The sequence below is a fragment of the Amblyomma maculatum genome, chromosome 11 (genome assembly GCF_055883805.1).
Source record: "Amblyomma maculatum isolate TAMU_Amacu chromosome 11, ASM5588380v1, whole genome shotgun sequence".
Lineage (NCBI taxonomy): Eukaryota > Metazoa > Arthropoda > Arachnida > Ixodida > Ixodidae > Amblyomma > Amblyomma maculatum.
Window position 1 is genome coordinate 102851465 of NC_139354.1, and position 16853 is coordinate 102868317.

General features: G+C 46.2%; 1 long non-coding RNA gene across 2 annotated transcripts; it reads right to left on the reverse strand.

The window, feature by feature from the left end:
- Positions 1-5863: 5863 nt before the first annotated feature.
- LOC146174515 (uncharacterized) lies at positions 5864-15170 on the reverse strand. 2 transcript variants are annotated; one of them, XR_014701869.1, is made up of 4 exons: positions 14828-15170; positions 12960-13194; positions 9947-10125; positions 5864-5953 (listed from the first exon to the last, which is right to left on the reverse strand). It is a non-coding gene; the product is annotated as an uncharacterized LOC146174515 (long non-coding RNA). The 2 variants fall into 2 exon arrangements; XR_014701870.1 differs by having other exon boundaries at positions 13079-13194; positions 14828-15168.
- Positions 15171-16853: the final 1683 nt, after the last annotated feature.

Here is a 16853-nt window from a genome sequence, read left to right on the forward strand (position 1 = left end):
TTGTCCAGAACAATGTACAGCAGTCCTAAACATTTTATATGGAAGAAACATTCAGAGGAAGAAAGAAAATTACGCATATTCCACACGACAACATGCCCACCCAAGCAAATCAGATTATACCAAGCACCGCAATACATCATTGCATTGCCACCTACGGAAGTGAGAGCAGCCTGCTTTGAGTAGCGCGAGAGAGGGCGACACACAGCGCCCAAATCGGCACCATGACAAGTAACGAGAAACAGCTTGAAGAACCATGAATAAGAAGCTACACTTTCATTCCTCCTAACTTCCCAATTACTCAAACAGCGGCCAGGAACCGTCCCTTTATTTAAATAAAGGCTTCATTCATTCATTCATATCATTCATTCTACAAACCTGCCTTTAATACAAATGACCTTGTATTAGTTTTCGAACTGAACAATGTGGGCGATTCCTCTGCCCGAGGAATGCGCACGACAAATACACAGCGGGCCGTGTAACAAACATCTTTAATCTCACAGGGGGTCGTCCAAGACGGTGCGGGGTGGTCGTGCGGGGAGGGCTGCAGCCTGCAAGTCGTCTTCAGTGGAGAAGCGCCAGGAGCGAAGCAGGAACGAAGAGCAGGAGCGAAGAGCAAGATCGAAGAAAGGGCGAGACGGCGGCGCGTGCCTACTTTTATAGCCCCCTCGCGCGGGACCGGTTATCCCCGAACGAGCAGGGAGAGGGAAACAGGCAGCGCGCAGGGAGCATTGGGAATTGGCGCGGCCTTCGAATGCGCGGCGCGCCACGGGCCCTACATCTCCCCCCCCCCTCCCTCAGCGTCCGACCCGGGCTCCGCCAACAGCCGGGCCATGTCCATGCCCGAGCCCGGGTCGGCGTAAAATATGAACGCTTGTCGCATGGCTTTGGCCGGATGCCTTCTCAGCTGGTCCGTGGGACGGGAGAAGCAGCAGGCATGGCGGAACTGTTCCGGCTGGGCCCTCTCCGGCAGCGGTCACATCCTCGGGTCACAGCGCAGCTGGGCTCGGCCACGGGTACACCTGGCAGCGGCCCTGAGCTGCTGCTCTACATCGTTGACCCCTTTCCGCGTGTCACCGTGCTGGAGGCAATTGCAGCAGGCGTTTCCGCCCCGGGCACACCTGGATTCCTGAGGCCCGTACTCCAGTCCTGGGCAGCGGGCTCCAATCCAGACTCGTTGAAGACGGCCAGCATGGCCACGCTGGTCACAATGATGGGCCACAAACCACTACAAACTAGGGGGGTACCCCTGTTTAAGTGGCCCCTCCTTGAACCATGCGCTAGGTGCGGTTTCCCGCCCCAGCGACGGTGGTTCATCTGGCTGCTGCAAAATCTTATCAGAATGCATTCTGAACGAAGCAAAGACGTTAGAAAAGTAGTGCCATACCTTGGCCTTAGGTTATAGCGCCGGTTGCGAACCGGGTTGCTACCTGTACGCCTTACTTTGGGGGAGATCGCTGCATCGCTTTGAGCTTCCCCGCTTTGCAGTTATCGTCCTTGCGAAGGTGGTAAGCTTTCAAGTCTGCGACGTGCACCGGACCAGTGGTTTCGCCGCTCGCCAACAACCGCAGCTGGTAGGTGAGTGGCGTAGTCCGTGCCGTAACATCGAATGGTCCAACCCACTTGCGCGCTAGCGACGCGGCGAAACCACGCGCTGCGTTACTAAGCGGGTGCGTTCTTTTCAGTACCAAGTCGCCCGTGTTGAAAACTACGTGACGACGAACTGCGCGCGACATCGAGGTTTTCACGAGCCGCGCGCTGCGCTGCCTCAAGGCGCTCGCGGAGCTTTGCCGCGTACTGCGTAAGCGGAGGGGGCGTGGGCCCCGCCGAGTCAGGTAGGGCGCTCTCTAGCGGAAAAGCGATCTCTTTCCCAAAATTCAAGTAAGCAGGTGTCATACCCACCGACCTGTTCACGGTTGTTCTAGTGGCGAAAGCCAGTTCGGACCGCCGTGCGTCCCAATCTCTGTGCTGCTCGTTCGTCGCGACCAGCATACTCTTAGCATTCCGAATCACTCTCTCGGTTATGTTGCTCTGAGCGTGGTAGGGACTCGTTTTCCTGTGGCGGATTTGAAGCGCCCGAGAAGAATAAACAAAGACATTGCTTGTGAAATACGAAGCATTGTCTGTAATCAGGTCGGAAGGGAAACCGAAACGAGTGAATGTCTTCAACAGTTTCTCCCAAATCCATTCTGACACAAGCTTCCTAAGGGGGAAAACCTCAACCCACTTGGAATAGTGGTCCGTTATTACCAGGATATATTGGTGTCCGCGCGCGGAGCGAGGGAGGGGTCCCATGATATCGCACGCGACCACTTGCCACGGATAGTTGCTAACTTCAGGCTGCAGCATGCCAGCGGGCTTCCCCGCCCGAGGCTTGGCAACCTGGCAAACAGGACATGTACGGGCGCAACCCAGCACAATGTCCATCATTCGCATGAACGTGCTCGGTGCATTAGACAAACCAAACGGGAGTCGAGTAAATTCGAAGAGCCCGCGGTGACAGGTGAATGCGGTTTTCTGAATGTCACCTCCGCCACCTCAATCTGCAGGTACCCTCTGCTTGCATGCAGGACTGTGAAGAACCTTGCGTTCCCTAACGCGTACATCATAGCCTCGATCGACTGGAAAGGGTACGCAACCGTAGGTGTCAGTGAGTTGAGCTTTCGATAATCAACACACAGCCTGACCGAACCATCTTTCTTTGGCGCTAGAACCACTGGGGACGCCCAGGCACTTTGTTAGGGTCTCACCACGCCGGTATTTATCATCTCGTCAAGGGCGCTGTCGAGAAGCTGTCTCTTATGCGCGCTTAACGGCCGCGGGTTACATCTGAAAGGGCGCGCACCACTCGTTTCGATCTCGTGCTGAAGCAAGTCGGTTCTGCCTGGTTTCTCTGTAAAGCAATCTGAAATCGGGAGTAAAGTTTCCACGAGCCTTCGGCGCTGACTTCCGGTTCCGGAGAAGGACGCGATAATTGCTTCTAATGGGCTACCATTCATTGTCACGGGGGAGCTGTCTGCCACAAAAGCGTGGACGCTCGCTCGCTCAGTGACGCATTCCTGTTTGGGTGCGCTAACAAAGGGAATGAGGGGGGTGAAGGGGCTGTAGCGATAGCCGTTCTCCCCCATGTCAAGCACAATGCCTTCGATCTAAGGAAAATTTCTTCCCAGAATAACTCGTATGGCTAAGCCGGGCAGATCGACGAGGCGATGCCTCCGCTTCCTGCAGTCGAAACGCAGGACCAGACGTACCGCTCCTTCCGCTTTTGTCGTCCCTGCTGCTAAGCTCAAAGGGGTTTCTGCTGGCCTGACACGGATGTTACATCCACGGCAGGCCTCGAACACATCATCACCGACCAGTGACAGAGTTGAGCCCGTGTCAATGAGTGCCGAGTAGCTTTGACCAGCTAACCGAACTAGCATAAAAGGGCTCGAGCGCGACAACATTCCTTGCGTTCTACAGGCGAGAGGGACAAAAGCCTCTGCGCCCCCGGCGCGGTCGCCCGGTGACGCGGCGTGGGAGTGCATTTCCCATTTTCCCCCGTGGCTACCACGAAATTCTCCCGCCGACGGCGACACCCTGTCGGAAATTTTTCTCATGGTGGTTATGATGGAACCATGATCATGGTGGATTATGGTAGTGGGCATATGGTCGTTATGGTGGGCATGGTTGTTATGGTGTGCATGGTCGTTATGGTGGGCATGGTCGTTATGGTGGGCATGGTCGTTATGGTGTGCATGGCCATTATGGTGTGCATGGTCATTATGGTGCGCATGGTCGTTATGGCGTACATGGTCGTTATGGTGTGCATGGTGGATAGCAAGGTAGGTATGTACAGCCACGGCCGGTCTCGAGGGAGAGAGTGCGCTCTTTCTTCCGGCATCCTCAATAGCCGCGGGAGCAATGGGAACGTTTTTCCTCGAGTTACGCTCTCCACCGCTGCAAGGCACGTGACCTGCTCACTGTTCGCTCCGCATCTGCTTCAGCGGCGCCGGGTGGCTTCTGCCTGGTTTCATGTTGTCGCTCGCAGGTTTCATGATGAGTGCAGCCCCAAAATGAATGAACACGGAATAGATGCTGCAGCGGCATGTCGTCAGTGTACTATCGTCAGTGTACTATACACGTGAACAGTCTTTATATATAAAACATTGTCGCTCAGCGGACGCTCGGAAGCATATACGACATACATTGCGGCATGTTAGCTACTTTTGCCCATTTCAATCCGAATTTTTTCCAAGCCTGCACAAAAATGCAAAAAAAAAAAAAAAATCAGCAGTGATCCCATTGAAGCTTCTTCAAGGCTAACATTACAGCCACTCCTCTGCAACAGCAAAACCGTCTTTCAGCGCTAGATGCGAAACCATCCATATATAGCACCGAAGATGGAAATAATTTCATAAAAATGTAATGTGAGTTGCATAATGCTTGCATGATATAAAGTATTAGCATAACAGTCAAAGTAGACTCTAAGGTTGAGTTTTTAATGTTATTATAATTTATATATTAGGAAATGTGTTGTATTTAAACATTATTTTAAAATGCTGTTTTAAAGAAATTTTACATATTATGCTTATAAAAACAAAGGAATGGTTTGATATTCATGACACCACTTGTGCTGTAAGCGATAAAAAGAGGCTAATAAATAACGCAGCTGGTGATACTCAATTGCAGTGGCTGACAAACGAGTTCACTTGCTTATAAAGCACCCAAGAAACTTCTAAAGCATTAAAGAAGGGAAATTTCACTGAGGAAATGTTTCAAGGAATTCTGTTCATCACGAGTCTACTGTACAAGTTTTAGAATACCTCCTGGGGAATGGTGTCGGCTCCGCCCTCACCAGGAAACTCAATAGCGACCCCATTGAGGCTCTCTTAGGGAAAGTAAGGCTAATGTGTAGAAAGAACGAGATGCTAGACGCAAGGGCCGTAACAGCGGCACTTGACCACGTTGTCAAGACGGAAGTTTCATCTTGGAGCAAAATCAAGGCAGCTTTCGTCGATGCCGAAGAAATCATTTCTGCTTGGCCGCAATCAGTAACCGAAGAAATGAACGAATTGTGGTGGCATCTCCTGTCATCCCATTACCCACTGTCACATATTCAGGTTTAGCTTACGTCGATGAATACATTGATAAGTTAATCGGTGACTTCGGGTGTGACGCTTGCACTATCTTGAAACTAGCTAAAGAAGCAGCCTCATGTACACTCTTCTACGAGGACAAGAATTATAGTCAACACCGCTTGTCCTTCGTTGAAGGACAAGGGGTGTTGACTATATTTTATTCCTCGTACATGATAAATCTTAGACGCTGATTATGGCATCTTTTTATAAACCAAAGGAGTGAAATGTCAGGGCCTGCTGGTTGCATCTGACGCGGGCTGGACAAAGAGCGAGTGCGTTTCCTTTGCGCATGAACGGCGGTAGCAGAGGCACAGCAGTGGGGCGGTGGCGACCCCACCGAGGTGCGCCGGGAGGTCAAAAAAGACCCCACTAGGTGAGGCCGTAAGAGAAGAGAAGCGCGCTCTCCCTCGAGACCGGCCGTGGTACAGCACACTGAATGGTGTGTCATCTTGTGTACCACATATAGTTACAGTTCATTGATGAAGAAAATACAGAATGCTGGTAGTGCCCCTATTTTCCCTGATGACTAAGGAGCCGATGCTGTATTTGCTAACCTGCTAAGTGATATACTGAGCATGCAAGCTTACAGCTTCTGTGCATCCAGGTAGCAGCAGAAATGGCTCACCTACTGAAGCACGCACTGAATAAGCAGCATATAGAAAGTCGAGCTCAGATTCCAGCTTTATTGGAATCATCGGCCAATGAGATTTTCCTGCGATGTCCTTGCCGGCTGGCCTCAATGAAGAAGCGCCGCAGATGTTGGCAGCATGACTGAATTTGTACTTCATCAGGCACATCTGTTTTCGGATGTTTTGCTATGTACTGCATCAGACAATCTGAAAAAAAGAAAACACATGTATCTTTTCAATTCTCCTTCATCAGCCCATGCCATACACAAATAGATCTTGCATATGGCTATGCAAGTGGTAGTACCCAAAAATAGCAAAATGAAACATGGCAGTTCCATTTTGACACAGCCCTGTAGAACTGTGCATGTGAGAACAGTGGTTTTCAGCCATTGGACCCCTTGAGTTGGGGGGGAGACGTTTCGATAGCAGGTCACACAAATTTGAGTCAAGGCTATAACTTAGCCTCTAAAAGGCATGCACTTGATAAGCCACACCATGGCCTGCAGAGGAGATGGGGGAGAGGCAACATGCTGGCACCGGTGTGCATGCTGCTGAAAGAATTTGGCTCCTCGCAGCACTGCGCAGCTCGCTTGGTAGATGCTTTGCATAGATGCCCAGCCAGCAGTGCAGCCCAAGTTTCGAGTTTCAAAGATGCCGGCGTCAACGAACCTGGTAAACTGTAAACACTCTCTCGCTTTCTACCTCTCGAACAAGCTCTCAATTTCTGTAGTCTTGAGTTTATTTCGCTTTAAGAAACTGCATTTTGCTTTCAACCTCCATGCTTAACATTTTAACCCAGTGCAAAAAATTATTGATGACCTAGGCAGGAGAAACAGAAAGGTAGGTCAACACACAGGAGACAGAAGTAATGTTTAACAGCCTCGAGAAGGAATAGCAGTTTACCAATAGGTAGCGAAGTACTAAAAGTAGCAAGAATATATATACTTAGGACAGGCAGTAACAACAGATCTAGACAACGAAAGGAAAATAACGAAAAATATGATGGGATAGGGTAGACTTGGCAAGTACTCGCAGATAATGACTAGAGCTGAACCAGGATAATTCGAATTATGGTTCTATCAAACTCGTGGAATATCCCCTTGAAAACTCCATGCAAAAGTATAGGGAAGCTGCGTCGTACATCGAACTCCAATTTCACTGGTCCTTCCCCAAAGACTATCGCACCACCCTCGGCATTTTGATGCGTGACGTTTTTCGAGCCACGCGCGGAAGGAATGAGAGAGAACAGTTTGACGACGGCTGATCTAGAGCAGCGCCGCGGCCTTTCCCCAAAGTCGCGCGCCTTCAGCCCACCGCCGTGAAGTGTCACTCATGCGGTTAGTACTTTATATTTATATCTGGGCCATAGCAGCCGCTTCTTGATGGATGGAAAAAGCAAGGTGCCCCTGTGCTGTCCGATATCAGTGCACATTAAAGAGCCCCAGGTGGTCGAAATTTCCTGAACCCGCCACTATGGTGTCTCTCATAGCCTTAGCCACTTTGGGACATTAAACCTAAAGAGCCAAACCAAACTTACATCTCGTGATATAACAGGTAGAAAATGCAGTGAACCATATTTTTTGCATAAGTATGTTTAATTGCTTAACTATTGTATTGGTCATAACTGAAGGCCAAAGGGTTGCTGAAATATAGTCACAAAACAGTTCACTTCTGTCTCTTTATTTGGTATTGTTCATTTCAAACATGCATTCCATGTTTGTTTTAATTCAACAGAACTTTCTATGTGCTTTTGTATACCATAGCTGAACAGTTTGCGCACACGGGCAAGACAGCCAGCAGACATTAGATGCCGCCCCTTGGTCAATGCAAGGTGTGGCATTACAACTGAGGCTGCTTCAGACCAAGTGGATCACCACCACTAGTCACATTAGACTATTGCAGCAGATACTCAAAATTATGCAAAGTTAAGGCTGGTGCACAGCCTACAAAATTCCATATCATGCACTAGGCAGAAGCTGATGTTCAAAAACGCTGCATAGGGTCAAAAGAAGGTGTACATTAACTTAGCCTGACAGTGGTGCAGCACTCTATGTCAGAAACATCTTCACCTCAATCCACAATTTATTGTTGCTTGACAGAGTGAACATCTTTTTTTATAGCATATTTCTACGCAAGCTAAAGTAAGTAGGCTGGTTGGTTTATAAAAGAGCTGTGAAGAAGGGTCTAGGGCAAGTTGGAGTTTGCAAGCTGAGCCAATATTTTGACAAGAGAACTTCTCATCTGGGCAGTTCAATCATTACTGCAGGGTTTAAATGCACCTTTGCTTCTGTACAAAAGCCAGGTAGGGAAGAGGGAGGGCCAGAAAGAACTCTGAAAATCAAGTACCACCAGAATGTCATCCTTCTGAAGACCACCAATGAATTCACTGCGCAAAAGGTAGCAGCAGTTACCTCGTTATTCATTCAAGCCAAAACTCATATCATCCAATCCTGCATGATAGCCCCCGTGAATTCGTACCGGGACGTAATTCATGAAACTGGAAAAGGTCTTTCGGAAACCGAACATTTATAAACTCTTCAACCGCGGCATGCGACGATCCTTTCCACTTGAATGATGAGAAAGACCAAGTCAGTGCTAATAACGTTTGAAGGCACCCATGTACCTTGACAAATTCTGTTCTGCCATGTCTTGTACAGATGCAAGCTTGAGGCAGGGCTAGGAGTGAAAGAATATTTCCTTGGGTATCAATTTCTATGAGCCTGCAACCTGTGACAAGGTGACCTAAAACGAAAATAGAGTGGCAGCAGCAGGATAAGCTACAAGATAACCACCTGAAGCAGGTTGGATTATGACACCTGTTTCTTGAAAGGGTATAGACAAGCATCGTAAAAAGATCTAACAAGATATATGGCAACAGGGGAATACTGAGCTTTCCAGAAGAGGACAATAGAAAAAAAAAAGCAAATCAGAGTAGACTACACCTGCCTAGCGAGACATTATCTGAAGAAAAGGATTCAAGTGGAGCCAAAGCAGTGGTGACAAGGAAAAGTGTTTAGAAAAACACTTGCAGCTATGCTGTTGTCTAAAAGGGAGGGGGGGGGGTAGTGGATTTTACACATGCTGAGAATAAACTGTACAATTAATGCTTTATGGGAGTGTTGTCCCTACTAGCTATAGTGCAGAGGGAATGTATGTAAGGAATTGTAATTTTCCTTTCGAGATATTTGCACTGCAGTAATCCCTCGTTATAACGATATCGTTTTATTCGAAATATCTTTCGGTCCCGACCCAAACGCATTCATTTTAAGCCGCATTACTCGAAGTGCACGAAGAGCTTGACCCGCTTACAGCGAAGTGGCGAGCGGAGGCATCGCCGAGCGGCAGCGATGCTTTTGCGCATACAGGCGCAACAGCATGAGGCAACAATCTCTGGAGATGTGTCATGCAATGGCAATGCCAATGCCTGTCGTTGCTGGTGGCGCACACCGCACGGAACGATGGGACTCGGGACTGCGCTACTACACTGCGATGCCGACTTCCATTGCAAGCAGTGACTTTTTCTTGCTCCTTTCGAAAATTAACAATATCTAGCCACACTATCTTTTTGTTTCCTTTACTACCATACCAAGCTTTTACTGAATTGTCTCAATGCACTCATATGCACGCATCAGACGAAGGGAGCATCTGCAGGTCCTTCGCTCAAACCGGACTACGAAAATAACCTCCCCCCCCAGAAAAAAGTCAGAAGTTGAGTACCCCTTAAACCTGCTTTAAATGCTGAGTCATTATCTACCTTGAATTATACCTTTTTCTGCTACTGCCACTTTTTATTTTCGTTTTCAGGTCACAGGGTTCACCGGTTCCAGGCTCATAAATTCATACCCCGAGGAAACATTCTTTCACTCCTTGCCCTGCTTCTTTCTTCTCCCTCCCTAGCTTTCGTTCTTCTGAGGCAAAAGTGCATTTAAATCCTGCTAGTTATGATGGTGTTACCCAGACAAGGACAAGTCCCCTTGTCACAACAGTGGCTCAGCTTGCGAACTGAGGCTTCTCCTCTACCCTTCTTCAGTGCTCTTTCATACTCTGAAGCCATCTTTCTCAAATTCAGCCTTGCTTGGTTCATGGGGTTTAAAGCACCAAAGTGGCTCATGCTAAGATGATCTAAGTACTAAGTACATATCCTAAAATACTGAAAATATATTCAGTATAATAGAATTTCTACTGGGAAAGTTCACTTACTTTTGAATATGTCGACTAAAATGGCATGGTGTGCTCCATGGTAGTTGAGCCTGCAATGTAGCAACAGGCTTCCGCAGTTAGGCTCTGGACAGCAGCTCTTTCACGTATCCAAGGTGTTCCAGCAATTTCCAGGACCAAATCGGTGTTGAGTGGCACAAGCAGCCCAGCCATAACCACACCTGCAGTTATAAAGGTGGCTCTCAGGCACATTGCAAGAATGATACAGAAAACTTAATAGCTTGAAAATGCCATGCACAGTGGGTTCATAATGTAGCAGCTTTTCTATAGGCATAGCTAATAATGTGCACTTACAATGCATACAGGAAGAACCCGAGATTATTCTGACAGAACAGTGCAGTAACCACAATAATAACACATTGTTTCTTTATGGCCATTCCATGTTGAATGCATCTGGATGCTTGACCCTCTCAATGTTTTTTTTATAATTTGCAGCATTTACTACAGTCTAAAGCCATTTCCCTATCTAGGGGTTAAAGATCCTATCATGTGATAGCCTTTTGAATTTTTCTGACTACTGTACGACTGTATTCATGGAAAACTCAGTGGCTATGCAGTGAAGGCTACACAAGAAAGGGAAAGAAATAGGCTTTTGCCCCCATACTGTCGGGACAGCAAAAAACCCGCACCATCCTTTCAACCTCCCCTCATCACCCCTCCCCTGAACAACCCACTGTCAGTGGCATGGAGACAAAGGCTGGACTCATTCCCTTTCTTGTGTAGCCTTCGCTGTCAAACACAAGAAAGTTGTCAGGGAGTTAAGTGTCCATAAAAATAATAAAAACCTTTAAAATTTCTGAAAAAAAGAAATGTATATGAGCTGTACTTCTATATTATGCATGAAGAACCTGTCACTACAAAATCATTCATTATCGATTTAGTTCTTTTTTTTTTCAGTTCAAGGTGTCATCTTTAAGCTTTTAAAAACTCAGCTCGAAATATGAGTATTATGAAATCTTTAGCCAGAACATTTACTACTCCAGGATGATCTAGATCTGAGCTAGTTGTTTCATGTCAAAGTTGAAGCTATAGCCTAACAGAAAAAGACACAAGGAATACGAAAGTACATGAGACTGACTAACAACTAATCTTTGTTCAAGGATGCAGAAGAATATGAAAGCAAAAGGAAGAGGGTAAAGAAGTGAAGGGCGTTAACACGAAAAATGCACTCAGTTGTCACAATGAAATAAATGAAGTCAATGCCGCAGGATAAGAGCAGAATATAAAGAAGAAAATGTATGAACATGGGTGCTGTAAAAGGCCAACCTGGAAGAGATTAAATCTAAAACCAATGCGTGAAGAAATGTGGCTAAACACAAGCGACGACAACAAAAAAGGGGGGGGGGGGAGAGGTTGGGGCGGCTAGAAGCACAAACAAGAAAACCAACTTAGTCAAACACTAGGGCACTAAAAACTTGTAGGACTGTCCAAGACATTTCTGCTCTTCTTCAGTAGGTGCCACAGAGGCCATGCTAATAGTCATTAATTGCCACTGCTTCCAGCACGTTTTGAGTTACCTGGGTGCTCTTCCTAGCCAAGCAGGTCAGCTCGTGCACCAGTGGGCACATCCTGTGGGCTTGCAATGCTTGCAGTGCTGAGATGTATGCCCCCCCTAAGCGTTTTAATAAGCTCAAAGGTTAATAATATTGAAAAGGTGCCCAGGTGCGATATGCGTGGTTGTGAAGTGGTGTTGGCTTCAGGTTTCCCATCTAGTGTGGTAAAGTGTACGTAAAACAGATTGGTAGGTGCTATAATGAACGAGCAAAGAAGCACGCAAGGTATTCCAACAATGCTTCTCGGGAGGGGGGCATTTGTATCAACATTGCAAGCATTGGGAGCCCACAACAAGAATGTGCAGTGAATGCAGGCAGCGCTGGAAGCGGTGGCAATTAATGACTACGGGGATCTTCATCAGCACTGTCTTGTGGCACTCGTCGAAAAGAAGAAATACCTCGGACAGTTGTACAAGTTTTTAGCACCCTAGTGCTTGCCTAAGTTGGCTCTCATTGGTGTCTCCAGCCATCACCGTTCCACCCACCGCCCCTGTTATCGCGGCGCTGGTGTTTCAGCCGCATTTCCTCACATTGGTTTTAGCTTTTAATCTCACGCACGTCATTTTTTTGTGTTAATAATGCCCCACATTCCCTCTCCCTTTCACGTTTATATTTGTCTGCGCCCTGGAATAAGAATGAGTTGTTGGTCAACCTTGTGTCTTGTTGCCTTCTATGTGAGTGTGTTTTTCTGTTAGGCTATAGTTTCACCTTTGATATGTACTATTCGGGAAGAGACTATTTCCCCTTAGTTTCAATAAATAACTTACATGAAAAACACCAAACGTGCAAGCATTCTGTAGTGTACTGAGTATTCAGATGAAAATTACACACTAAGAACATTACATGCGCACATAGAAAACACGAAGTTTGCTTAGCAATTTGACATGATGTGTGACTGCTCATGCACATTTCAGGTTTAGAATCAAAGCTCATGAAGTCATGAACCTGAGAATAAAGAAGTCTGGCCTCAAAAAGCTGAACTGTAGCCAGCATATGTATTTGTCATTCAACTTTATAAACATCATGAATCCACATTCGCTCCTCCTTTCCTAAACTTTGTTTCAAGCAGGAAAAAAAAAAAGGGAGCACGAGCAGTCACACACAGCATGTAAGGTTGACTAGATAAGCAAACTGTAACATGTTCGGCTGCAGACATGAGCAAAATGCAGTTGCAGCGTTACAGCCTTGTCAAGAGTGCACTCCCTCAGAAAGTCGAAAACAACTTGTATCAAACTGCACTCCAGCTGTCGTCAGCCACCGCAAATATGCTGAGGCCTTGTCTCAGCTCCAGTGGCCAACACTTTGCAATGCCTACGTCAGTTTAGGGCACGCTGTTGAGCATTCGGGTTAAGCATGCTGATGGCCCTAACAAAAGTAACATGAGTATGTCTATATTAATCCAGTAAACATACATGATGCAATTGAGGCTCATAATAACACACCTGTACAAATAACAATGACCCAGCAAAACAGCACTGTCAGGTCAGCTGGCACTGTACCATGTTACAGACTGGAGTAGCGATGTGCCCAGAAATGAAAGTAGCATCCATGCAGTGCAGACCTTGAATGGCTGGAAGGTGCAGCTTCCAGCATGAACCATGCCTGCAGTCTTTGTTACACAAAGATCCAGCTATGAAGCTTGGGAGACGGACTCCATCAGATGCCAACTTTTAACACCTGCATGAAGATGTATGGTAAAATTGGTGCATTTTTTTGCCTTTATGTCAGATGAAATAAAACTAAACAAGGCAATAGCTGCACCTAAAGGTATATTTCATATGGCAATAAAGTTTTTCTAGTCCTGCAGCAATATCAGTATGGCAGAGAGACAACGTGCTGGGTCGATAAAGAAAATTAACCTCAAGCAAGATAGTTAAAAGCATTAGTACTGGCTCCCTACAAAGAAATTCAAATTTCACCTTCACATAGAGGTTATTACAAGACATTTTCAGGCTGCTGCGTGGCGTACTACTAATGTGCCGCATGGCCTTAAACTTGTTTCCCCGCATTAAACTCTGAACTGTGAATTTTTTCTTTTGTATCCCTGTATGTGCCAGAGCACCGAACGAAGGTTGAGAGGAAGCCTTAGTTTGCAAGTCGAGCCACAGTTCTATAAAGACGACTTGTCTTCATTTGAGCAGCTAGACGAAGACAAATCCACTTGTCGAAACGTTGGCTTGGGTTAAGATCTGAGGCTCCCCCTCTACCCCTGTTCAGTCATCTTTTAAACTGTGCAGCCACCCTGTATGTGCCAGGCATTTGTCGAGACCTTACCGCAGTTGCTTAAGTAGTTTTCTACACTCTAAACGCCACTTTCTTGAGATTAGCAAAATCTAATAGTTTGTTAACTGGAACCAGCACACTACACTAATGTTAAGTTTGGCACAGTCTTAAAATAAATTAATCTCCAAAGGTGAACGCATAATTAAATTTTGTGCTATTTGGTTCAGGCTTTTGTCATAATCCTTTTTCTCACCTACCGTTATTTGCTACGTATAATGCCTCGTGTAAACATGCCCATAGCCCAGAATTCCATGTTTCAGTGTTTGCAAATAAATATATACATAGTGTAGCAACAAATCATTACCACGAGAGTGCACCCGTCAGTTTATAGTACACAGCCACGTGCCAATGCTAAGGTGCATACTATGAATGAAATTACTACGATTATTAGGATGATTTTTCCAATTATAAACATACGACTTCTGAAATATGTTAGCAGTAAATAAAACACAAAGTTCTGGTAACCGCGGTTACCAAGTGCCAGCTGGTGCCAGCTGCAGTTGTATTGAAAACCTACTGCTTCCATAAAATCATTGCGGAGGTAGTCGACTCACCATTCTTTCAAAATATTTCGTCCTCTCCTCACCTTATATCGAGTCGAATTTAGCACGCTGCTTCTCAGTACGAGCCCTCACAAGCCGCCGAGTTGTACGCGTTTGGGGTTTATATGTGGCTATCGTCAACGCGGTGTTCAGAACCGCTCACTGGGGGTCTCTCAAGAAGCGCGAAGCAACAACTCATGTTCCTGCATAAATAGATACGCGCTGTAAACTAGCTGTGGCCCTCTCCGTTTTTATTCTTCATACGCTGTCAAAATCAATCCCTGCTCATTCAGTGTAGCCCACAACGGTCGCTCGAGAAATTGCACGTGCATTTCACTCCGCGACGCGCGATCCAAAGTCTGTAATTTCCACATTTGTACAATGCGCTGTGTCAGATTCGCTTTTTCATTTTTGCGTCCAGTACCTTAGAGCCCAGCAAGAATGGAATGCGAGCGGAAAATCAAACCAACGGGCAAAATACTCACCGGCTTTGCTAGTGATGACAGCACCGCGCTCGTCCTTACGTCGTTACTTTGCTCCGAGGACGCAGGACGTGCGCCCGGGAAAAGTGGCCATCTTCAGATTCAACCGTACAAGTACATCATACAAGCATACAAGCTTACGAGCAGTGTATTTGCAAACAGCAAAGCTGCGTACACAGAGAGTATCGCTGCCGCTGCGCCCACCTACGTCGCAAGCCCATTTTTCGACCACATTTTTCGTGACCGGTTCGCCAAGTGGCCGTTAAGTGTCTCTTACTCACTCATCTTTTTTTATTTATTAACTTCTCCAATGGCTTACTATTTATAATATTACGCCTTTTTAACACTACTCAATATTTTAACATTATTTAAAAGCTAATGGGTTCAAAATTAGAAATAATTACTATTTCTCACTCTGTTTCTTTTATTTTAGTATATGGTATGCAGCGCTAACCGACAGCGGTAAAATTATGAACTAAACTGCAAGCTACAGACGGCGCGCTTTGAGAGGGATAATCTTGTTACGGTGGGTTTGGCAATCCCCGGTCAGCTGATTTTTGATCGCACCCGTATAAAATGTGTAAACGTTTGTGATACTCTGAGTGCAACGTCGCAAGTGACAACTGAAGCAACCTGCCTTGCCGTCGGAACACCAAGAAGCTCCATGGCGTGTGACAAGCTGTGTACGTGCGCGTGTGCATGTCGTGTCAAATGAGGCTATGGTCGTGTACGATCAGCCTCAAGCATGCCACGCGAGAAGCATCTGTGTTTGTAGATAATCCGTGTTTCAGCGCGCGAGCGCACGTTTCGTACGATCGGCCACAAGCGTGCCATTCATTAATAAGCCGATGCGAGGAACCCCCGTGTTTGTAAATAAATAAGCCGTGTTTCTACGTGCCTGTGTGCGTGTCGTGTACGATGGGCCAAGTGCTTCACTCATCCATAAAACGAAGCGAGGAACGCCTGTGTTTGTAGATTGGCACGCAGCAATTGTATGTGAGGAGGGCACAGTGAAGCGGAAACAGCCATTTCGAAGCTTTCCTCGAGTGGCTGTCTCGTCTGGAAGAAAGTGCATGAAGCTGTGTTCGGAATTTGGGCTTGGAGCGGCGAAGATAGCACCTACTGTTTAGAAAAAAAAATTAAAAAAAAAGACCCATTGGTACGTTTGAAATTTTGTATTCGCTGCCGGGAGGCAGTGTACATAATTATTTATAGCTACATATCTTATTGAAGTAGAATTACTTCACGGAAGTGGTTACTTGAAGGCGAAAAAAAAAAAAAAGAGTTCAGCATCAAAACGATTCCTTTGCAGCTTCATTGGTTTGTAATGTTCGTGTATTCAACTCTGTGCCCAGGGCAACAGCAGCAAGTGTGCATGGTGGGCAATGAAGATCAAAACTGCTGACCGTTTAGGCCACACTTATGTGTGGATCCAAGTTGGAAATTGAGCCTTAAGCGCTTACTAAAATCTGAAACATTGTGAAAGCTGTTTCGCATGGTTGCAATCATACTTGACAAGTCTGGCAATCCACTACCTGCCTGCTGGCAGCTTTGGGGGGGAAAAAAAAAAAACTGCAGTGCATCGTGAGAGTATCATTGGAAAACTAAGTTATGCCAAACAACTGACAGCTGCTAATAGTATTAACCACTTGTAGTTACCCAAGCTTACCGATTTCACGATGTTTGCAAAAGTGGAGCTATCCATTAACTTGCGATGCAGGATGAATAAGCAAGTACTTGGTTATGAATGCGAGCAGAAATTTCGAAACTGTAGTACGCCATTAGTTCATTCATTGATCTTATGCTTTCCCACTTACACTGTTTCTCCTATTCCTTGAAGTTCAGTTTAGAAAAAAATTGTCAGCTTGTTACCGCAAGTATGTCATTAGGTTGGCTTGACCTTCATAATAACACATTAATGTCTGCATTTAAATTACCTCGTAATTCTGCTACCCAGGTAGATGATGCCTCTAGGGTGTTGAAATCACAAATCTGTGCCCCTAACTTGAAATATGGCCTGATCAAACTC